Source organism: Scyliorhinus torazame, chromosome 25 (assembly GCF_047496885.1).
Source record: "Scyliorhinus torazame isolate Kashiwa2021f chromosome 25, sScyTor2.1, whole genome shotgun sequence".
In the NCBI taxonomy this organism is placed as follows: Eukaryota; Metazoa; Chordata; class Chondrichthyes; order Carcharhiniformes; family Scyliorhinidae; genus Scyliorhinus; species Scyliorhinus torazame.
The window spans coordinates 16,994,009-17,003,941 of record NC_092731.1 but is presented as its reverse complement, the minus strand read 5'-3'; positions in this window follow the sequence as shown (position 1 = coordinate 17,003,941).

The window sequence follows — 9,933 nt, the reverse complement described above, 5'->3', positions numbered from 1 at the left end:
ACAGGACAAGAGATACCAATGAGCAGTAATATGCATAAACCGTTTATTTACAGAGTGCAAACATTAGTACCAAACTCTTCAATGTTGATGTGAACCGAGAGAGTCTTTCAAACCATCGACTGCATTCAAATGCTTGAATTCAAGTCAATCTCATTGGCTCCAATAGAAAATCATCATTACAGTACGACATAAAATGGAAGAACAATGGGACAATGGTCCTTCACGTCAGTAGGTAAGGTTCTAGTCAGTGCTGGAGGACCTCATTCCTATTGGGTGCAGTCACACTAACCCTGCACCAATCGGGTGGCATTAATTACAAAACGGTCTCTTCCCTTGTTTCAGTGAAAGAAAAGCAATGAACAAGAAAAAAAACCCACGGGTCATAAACATAAGGTAGACACACATCAATCTGATTTAGAATTCTAAACAAAAAAACTCTTTACCCAGCGAGTGGTGGGATTGTGGAACTCAGTACCACAGGGGGAACGGTTGAGGTATTCACAGGGAAACTCAGATAAGGACACGGGGGAGCAAGGAATAGAAGGTTCTACAGATGGGACGTGAGGAAGAGGAGGGATGGAAGGAGGCTTGCGTGGAGTGTAAACGCCAGTATAGAGAAGAGGGGGCTGAATGGAGTGTTTCTAGATTATCATAGGATTTACAGTGCAGAAGGAGGCCATTCGGCCCATCGAGTCTGCACCGGCTCTTGGAAAAAGCACCCTACCCAAGGTCCACACCTCCACCCTATCCCCATAACCCAGTAGCCCCACCCAACACTAAGGGCAATTTTGGACACTAAGGGCAATCTAGCGCGGCCAATCCACCCAACCTGCACAGCTTTGGACTGTGGGAGGAAACCGGAGCACCCGGAGGAAACCCACGCACACACGGGGAGAACGTGCAAACTCCACTCAGACAGCCACCAGAGGTTGGAACTGAACTCGGGTCCCTGGCGCTGCGAGGCCGCTGTGCTAACCACTGTGCCACCGCACCGCCCAGATGGTTGTTGGCACTTAATGCAGATCTCGAACGATAAGAGATCTTGCCCATCCAGTTGGTGTGGCGCCCATTTGCTTGGGCAGGACCTCTGGAAATTTCTAAATTCCAACCATCATATTTTTTAAATCAACCAAAAAATAAAATCTGATTTCCCCCCCTCCCAACCCAACAGCCCGCCCCTGACCCCAAGCTCGTTGGGTATAGCCCATTATCAAATACAAATATTGCAGATAAGAAGGGTCCCAATCAGATACAACACTTTTGGGGATGGGTGTGGTTCAGAGGAACAGTCCCTACAGAAGCAGTGGCTGGAATAACAGTGAGGCAATCTCTGGAGTTACAGTTTATTGAGTAATAGACCCTGGAGTAACATTCCCAGAGGATCAATCCCTGGAGGTACAGTTTACGGAGTATTAGACCCTGGGGCATCATTTCTATCTGACAGATTCTAGAGTAACTGGTGCCACACCTGCGTGTCTTGTATTCGCAGTCCCCCCGTCAATCATTGAACTCAAGAGCGACAACCTCATAGCCCGGCTTCAAGGGGGGTGGCGGGGGGGGGGGGGGATGGATGGAGCTACGGAGGGGGGGGGGGGGGGGGGGGAATGGAGGGCAGGAAAGTGTTCCCACCTCCAAGCGATCTCGCTGGAGATGGCATCAGGCTGACACTGACGACCTGCCCAGCAGGAGTAGGCAGCCAATTAACAGCAATTAAGTACCACTTGGGGTCATATTTCTGGCACTATTGGGTTCATCCCGATGACAGATAGACCCCCGCTGTAGTCAAAGTCCAGCAGATAGTTGGAGGCGGCCACCCAGGCCTCATAAATCCCGCCCCTATCCCAGGGATTGCTGGCGCCGGAGGGCCCCAGCTGAAGCCTCAGGCCTTCGCCTGACGGCTTGCCAGCTCTGGCCACCATTATTGTTGTCATTTTCAGAGGACAAAGAAATCAAGAAGCCTTCAGATGGTGCCACCGCCTTGGGGCCCCCTTCTGGCCTCCCGCCGACCTGGGCAGTGCCCGCCTCGCCCTGTGGGACAGTCGCCCACCCACAACCTCGGGAGGCTAGGATTGGCCCTCCCTCCTGCGGAAAAACGCGCGCCGTCCCTCATTGGACAGGGCGCTCAAGAGGCGGCCTTGTTACTTGGACTATGGCCCAGGGGAGGAGGGGGGGGGGGGGCGGGGGGCTCAGACACCATCGGGGGCCGGGATCTGCGTGTGACCGACACGCCTTAGAATCTTCTAAGTTAAGTAATGAGATTCCACCCTCGATATCGATGCTCGCCCCCCGCAGTGGGTGTCGGAGGGTGGGCCCAAGAGCAGAATTCAGGCCGCTTCTCACATCCCGGTGCCCGCTGGAGCCTGTTGGGTGCGTGGGTGGCAGTTCAGGCCTCATCTGTGCTGATTCCCAGGGCGAATAGCTTATGGACAACTCTCTGCCCAGCACCAACTGGTGAGGATAACACCGGGCCATCAGGACTTGTACCCCAACAAAATGTGACCACCCTCTGAGGGGGGTTTGGGGGAGGCAAATGAGAGGGAAAAGGCCCAATGAGTCCCAGTTGGGGATGGGTAGCCGCTGAAACAGGAAGGCTGGCATGGGGGAGGGGATTCTGCGGAGAGAAGAACGTCAATGATTGCAGAGCATTGAGCTTGATGGTGAAATGCCTGCCAGAGTTGAACAGCTGAAGGCACCTGGAGGCAGCGGAGGTAGATGTGAAGCTGGCAGCATTGGCAGAGTGAGCTGAAGTATCTGAATGTTTTTTTAAAATAAACATTTTATTGAGGTATTTTTTGGTATTGTAACAACACAATAAACAATGTACATGAAACTATAAACATAGTGCAAAAGCCGTCTCCCTCCCTTACAGGTCCCACCTTTATTAACCCCCTACTCGAAGCTAAACTAAGCCCCCTTCTGCTGACGATTAATTTTCCGCGAAGAAGTCGACGAACGGTTGCCACCTCCGGGCGAACCCTAACAGTGACCCTCTCAGGGCGAACTGGATATTCTCCAAACAGAGAAAGCTAGCCATGTCCGATGGCCAGGTCTCCGACTTCGGGGGCTTTGAGCCCCTCCAAGCTAATAGTATCTGTCTCTGGGCTACCAGGGAAGCAAAGGCCAGAACGTCTGCCTCTTTCTCCTCCTGGATTCCCGGGTCTTCCGACACCCCGAAAATCACCACCTCTGGACTCAGCGCCACCCTTGTTTTTAACACCGTGGACATGACGTCCGCAAACCCCTCCCAGAATCCCCTGAGCTTCGGACATGCCCAGAACATGTGGACATGGTTCGCTGGTCCTCCCGCACATTTTGCACACCTGTCTTCCAGCCCAGAGAATCTGCTCATCGGGCCGCTGTCATGTGAGCCTGGTGAACGACCTTGAATTGTATCAGGCTGAGCCTGGCACATGTTGCGGACGCGTTGACTCTACTCAACGCGTCTGCCCACAGACCATCCTCTATCTCACCTCCCAGCTCCTCCTCCCACTTGCACTTCAGCTCCTCGGTCTGCGTCTCCTCTGACCCCATAAGTTCCTTGTAAATGTCCGAGACTCTCCCTTCTCCTACCTACCCTCTGGAAACTACCCTGTCCTGAATCCCCCTTAGCGGTAGAACATTACAGCGCAGTACAGGCCCTTCGGCCCTCAATGTTGCACCGACCTGTGAAACCACTCTAAAGCCCATCTACACTATTCCCCTATAGTCCATATGTCTATTCAATGACCATTTGAATACCCTTAGTGTTGGCGAGTCCACTACTGTTGCAGGCAGGGCATTCCACGCACTTACTACTCTCTGAGTAAAGAACCTACCTCTGACATCTGTCTTATATCTATCTCCCCTCAATTTAAAGCTATGTCCCCTCGTGCTAGACATCACCATCCGAGGAAAAAGGCTCTCACTGTCCACCCTATCTAATCCTCTGATCATCTTGTATGCCTCAATTAAGTCACCTCTTAACCTTCTTCTCTCTAATGAAAACAGCCTCAAGTCCCTCAGCCTTTCCTCATAAGATCTTCCCTCCATACCAGGCAACATTCTGGTAAATCTCCTCTGCACCCTTTCCAATGCTTCCACATCCTTCCTATAATGCAGCGACCAGAATTGCACGCAATACTCCAAATGCGGCCGCACCAGAGTTTTGTACAGCTGCAACATGACCTCATGGCTCCGAAACTCAATCCCTCTACCAATAAAAGCTAACACACCGTACGTCTTCTTAACAACCCTCTCAACCTGGGTGGCAACTTTCAGGGATCTATGTACATGGAAACCGAGATCTCTCTGCTCATCCACACTGCCAAGAATCTTACCATTAGCCCAGTACTCTGTCTTCCTGTTATTCCTTCCAAAATGAATCACCTCACACTTTTCTGCATTAAACTCCATTTGCCACCTCTCAGCCCAGCGGTGCAGCTTATCTATGTCCCTCTATAACTTGTAAGATCCTTCCGCACTGTCCACAACTCCACCGACTTTAGTGTCATCTGCAAATTTACTCACCCATCCTTCTACGCCCTCCTCCAGGTCATTTATAAAAATGACAAACAGCAGTGGCCCCAAAACAGATCCTTGTTGTACACCACTAGTAACTGGACTCCAGTCTGAACACTTCCCATCAACCACCACCCTTTGTCTTCTTCCAGCTAGCCAATTTCTGATCCAAACTGCTAAATCACCCTGAATCCCATGCCTCCGTATTTTCTGCAGTAGCCTACCGTGGGGGATATTATCAAACGCTTTACTGAAATCCATATACACCACATCAACTGCTTTACCCTCATCCACCTGTTTGGTCACATTCTCAAAGAACTCAATAAGGTTTGTGAGGCACGACCTACCCTTCACAAAACCGTGTTGACTATCTCTAATCAAATTATTCCTTTCCAGATGATTATACACCCTATCTCTTATAAACCTTTCCAAGATTTTGCCCACAACAGAAGTAAGGCTCACTGGTCTATAGTTACCGGGGTTGTCTCTACTCCCCTTCTTGAACAAGGGGACAACATTTGCTATCCTCCAGTCTTCTGGCACTATTCCTGTAGACAAAGATGACTTAAAGATCAAAGCCAAAGGCTCAGCAATCTCCTCCCTAGCTTCCCAGAGAATCCTAGGATAAATCCCATCCGGCCCAGGGGACTTATCTATTTTCACACTCAAGCCCTTCTAGTCTTGTAGCCTGAATCTCAGTATTCTCCTCGACAACATTGTCTTTTTCCTGTGTGAATACTGACAAAAAATATTCACTTAGCACCTCTCCTATCTCCTCGGACTCCAAGCACAACTTCCCACTACTGTCCTTGACTGGCCCTACTCTTACCCTAGTCATTAGAACATAGAACATAGAACATAGAACAATACAGCGCAGTACAGGCCCTTCGGCCCACGATGTTGCACCGAAACAAAAGCCATCTAACCTACACTATGCCATTATCATCCATATGTTTATCCAATAAACTTTTAAATGCCCTCAATGTTGGCGAGTTCACTACTGTAGCAGGTAGGGCATTCCACGGCCTCACTACTCTTTGCGTAAAGAACCTACCTCTGACCTCTGTCCTATATCTATTACCCCTCAGTTTAAAGTCATGTCCCCTCGTGCCAGCCATATCCATCCGCGGGAGAAGGCTCTCACTGTCCACCCTATCCAACCCCCTGATCATTTTGTATGCCTCTATTAAGTCTCCTCTTAACCTTCTTCTCTCCAACGAAAACAACCTCAAGTCCGTCAGCCTTTCCTCATAAGATTTTCCCTCCATACCAGGCAACATCCTGGTAAATCTCCTCTGCACCCGCTCCAAAGCCTCCACGTCCTTCCTATAATGCGGTGACCAGAACTGTACGCAATACTCCAAATGCGGCCGGACCAGAGTTCTGTACAGCTGCAACATGACCTCCCGACTCCGGAACTCAATCCCTCTACCAATAAAGGCCAACACTCCATAGGCCTTCTTCACAACCCTATCAACCTGGGTGGCAACTTTCAGGGATCTATGTACATTCTTTTATTCCTGACATATCTATAGAAAGCTTTAGGGTTATCCTTGATCCTACCTGCCAAAGACTTCTCATGTCCCCTCCTGGCTCTTCTTAGCTCTCTCTTTAGGTCCTTCCTAGCTAACTTGTAACTCTCGAGTGCCCTAACTGAACCTTCATGTCTCATCTTTACATAAGCCTCCTTCTTCCTCTTGACACGTGTTTCGACTGCCTTAGTAAACCACGGTTACCATGCTCGACCACTTCCTCCCTGCCTGACAGGTATATACTTATCAAGGACACGCAGTAGCTGTTCCTTGAACAAGCTCCACATTTCCATTGTGCCCATCCCCTGCAGTTTTCCTCTTCATCCAATGCATCCTAAGTCTTGCCTCATCGCATCATAATTGCCTTTCCCCCAGATATAACTCTTGCCATGCGGTATATACCTATCCCTTTCCATCACTAAAGTAAACGTAATCGAATTGTGGCTACTATCACCAAAGTTCTCACCTACGGGAAGGTTGACACCTGTTTACGTAGGAAGTCCCGCACCTGCAGATACCTGAATTTGTTTCCCCTCGCCAACCCAAACTTTTCCTCCAGCGCCCTCATACTCGGAAAGCTCCCCTCTATAAACATATCCCCCATCCTCTCAATCCCTGCTCTCCGCCATATCCGGAACCCCCCGTCTATACTTTCCGGGGCAAACCGGTGATTATTACAGATTGGGGACCAGACCGATGCTCCCTCTGCTCCCACATGTCTCCTCCATTGCCCCCAGACTCTCAGGCCCGTCACCACCACGGGGCTGGTGGAGTACCCGTGATCACTTTGTTGACCCGTTTAAAAGAGGACCGCAGAATAAAGATGGGGAGACATTGAAACACAAACAGGAATCTAGGGAGGACCATCATCTTCACCACCTGCACCCTCCCAGCCAGTGACTATGGAAGCGCGTCCCATCTCCGAAAATCGTCCTTCATTTGGTCTACTAGCCGGGCCAGATTTAATTTATGCAGCCGATCCCATTCCCGCACCACTTGAATGCCTAGGTACCTAAAGCTTCCCCCTGCTAATCTAAACGGTAGCTCGCCCAATCGCCTCTCCTGTCCCCTCGCCTGGACCGCAAACATCTCATTTTTCCCCATATTTAGCTTATACCCCGAAAACCGGCCAAATTCCCCGAGAATCCTCATGATTTCTTCCATCCCCTCTATTGGGTCCAAATCGTACAGAAGCAGGTCGTCTGCATGGAGCGAGACTCTGTGCCCCTCGCCGCCCCCCCGGACCAGCCTCTTCCAGCCCCTCGAGGCTCTCAGAGCAATTGCCAATGGCTCTATAGATAGCACGAACAACAGTGGGGCGAGGGGGCATCCCTGTCCCGTCCCCCAGTGCAGTCTAAAATAGTCCGATGTTGTCCTATTCGTCCGTACACTTGCCACAGGAGCCTGTTACAGCAACCTGACCCAGTCAATAAAGCCCCGCCCAAATCCGAACCGTCCCAGTACCTCCCACAGATAATCCCATTCTACCCGATCAAAAGCCTTTTATGCATCCTTTGCGATCACTACCTCCACCTCCCTACCTTCCGGGGCCAGCAATTTAGCATCCACATTCAACAGGGATATCGGCCTGTAGGACCCACACAGCTCCGGGCTCTTGTCCCGCTTCAGAATCAGCGGAATCGTGGCCTGTGACATCGTCAAGGAGCCGTGATGTTTCTCCCCTTGCTCAACTCTACCATTAAGGCTTCCAGTGCCTCATTTGTGACCCAGGGGTCTTCTCTCTGACCTGTTGTTCCATTTTCCTCATCTAAACGTGCAGCAAGAGCGTTAGTCAGTCTCCTGTAATTCAGTGCAGCTTTGCTCTGAGGGGGACAGACTGTCTTTAAGAGCAGGAGGCCGGCACCACGTGCTATTAGCAGTGCTGCTCGACTCCCTGCTGAACAGGGGGGTGTACAACAGTAAGGGATGCACTCGGCCCTCTGATCCAATCAAATAAAAGAGGTGAGGAACCTCCTCCTCAACAGGTGCGGGCAGTTCATGATTCACGACCACCTGCGTCCAAAAATGATGCGGACCAATTTGTAGCCCTTAGTTACTCCCAATTCACCAAGCGCACTAGCGACACCTGGTGTTCGGAGGATGATTTTTGTCCATTTCTAATTTTTATATTTCAACACTGCATTAACTTCAGATTCCGAGATACGACTGTGATTTCAATTTTTATCTGAATGAATTTTATTCCAATTGTTACTGCATCTGAGGCTGGTGACACTCTCTCTCTCTCTCTCTGTTGGCCTTTTGCACAGTTCCTGATTTTAACCGCTCCTTCAGCTGCCTGGGGGCCCCCAACCTCTGGAATTCCCTCCCTAAACCTCTCCGACTCTCTCTCCTCCATCAAGACGCTCCATAAAACTAATAAAGCTAAGGGTTTTGGCCACCTGTCTGCATATCTCCTCATGTAAATTTTAGCAACCCAGGAGCAGGAGCAGGCCATTCAGCCCCTCCAACTGTGTTCCGCCAGTCAATCAATCATTCACTGAGGATCTTGGCCAAGCTGTGATCTAACTCCACACACCCGCCTTACGGACACCGGTCTCTTGATATTTTTGGAGGACAATAAATGATCAACCCCAGATTCAAAGTCAACAATCGACCATTGTTTATGGAACAGAATTCCAAACTTCTCCCACTCTTTGTACGGTGTGTCAAAGTGTTTCCTAATTATACTCCTGAAAGGTCTGGATCTCATTTGTAGGTTATCTCCCTCCCTCCACCCCATAACCCCATCTAACCTTTTTGGACACTAAGGGCAATTTATCACGGCCAATCCACCGAACCTGCACGTCTTTGGACTGTGGGAGGAAACCGGAGCGCCCGGAGGAAACCCAGGCGCACACGGGGAGAACATGCAGACTCCGCACAGTGACACAGCGGGGAATCGAACCTGGTACCCTGTCGCTGCGAAGCCACAGTGCTAGCCATGTGTGCCACCATGCTGCCCATACATAGGTTGCGCAGCAAGATGGAGGAAGCCTTAATCGAAAGCACAGGCCATAACAACCCTGGCGGGAATATAGTCAGGCTTTCCTCTATCGAGTGCATTCAACTGTTTCAACCAAGCTTTGGTGCAGACTTGATGGGCCAAATAGCCTCTTACAGCACTGTAGGGATGTTATACTATATGACATTCATGGAGCCTCCTCCTCCTCTTGTTAGTTTAATTGTCCACCACTATTCGTGACTGGAGGAGGTTTGAACAGAGCCTAGATCTGCTTCATTAAATGTGGGATCGCTTAGTTTGGTCCACAGCATGCTACATCTCTTTGGCCATATGTTGTAGCTTCACCAGGTTAACTCTTGCCGCCGAAGACCCGGGTTCGATCCCGGCCCCGGGTCACTGTCCGTGTGGAGTTTGCACATTCTCCCCGTGTTTGCGTGGGTTTCACCCCCACAACCCAAAGATGGAAGAAAAATGAAATGAAAATCGCTTATTGTCACAAGTAGGCTTCAAATGAAGTTACTGTGAAAAGCCCCTCGTCGCCACATTCCGGCGCCTGTTCGGGGAGGCTGGTACGGGAATTGAACTGTGCTGCTGGCCTGCTTTTAAAGCCAGCGATTTAGCCCTGTGCTAAACCAGCACCAGATGTGCAGGTTAGGTGGATTGGCCACGCTAAATTGCCCTTAATTGGAAAAAAATAATTGGATACTCTAAATTTATCTTTTAAAAAGGTCAACTCTTGTTTTTTCTTTCTTTTCATTTTTTTTTTAAATTTAGAGGACCCAATTCATTTTTTCCAATTAAGGGGCAATTTAGCGCGGCCAATCCACCTACCCTGCACATCTTTGGGTTGTGGGGGTGAAACCCATGCAGACTTGGGGAGAATGTGCAGACTCCACACGGACAGTGACCCAGAGCCGGGATCGAACCCAGGACCTCGGCACC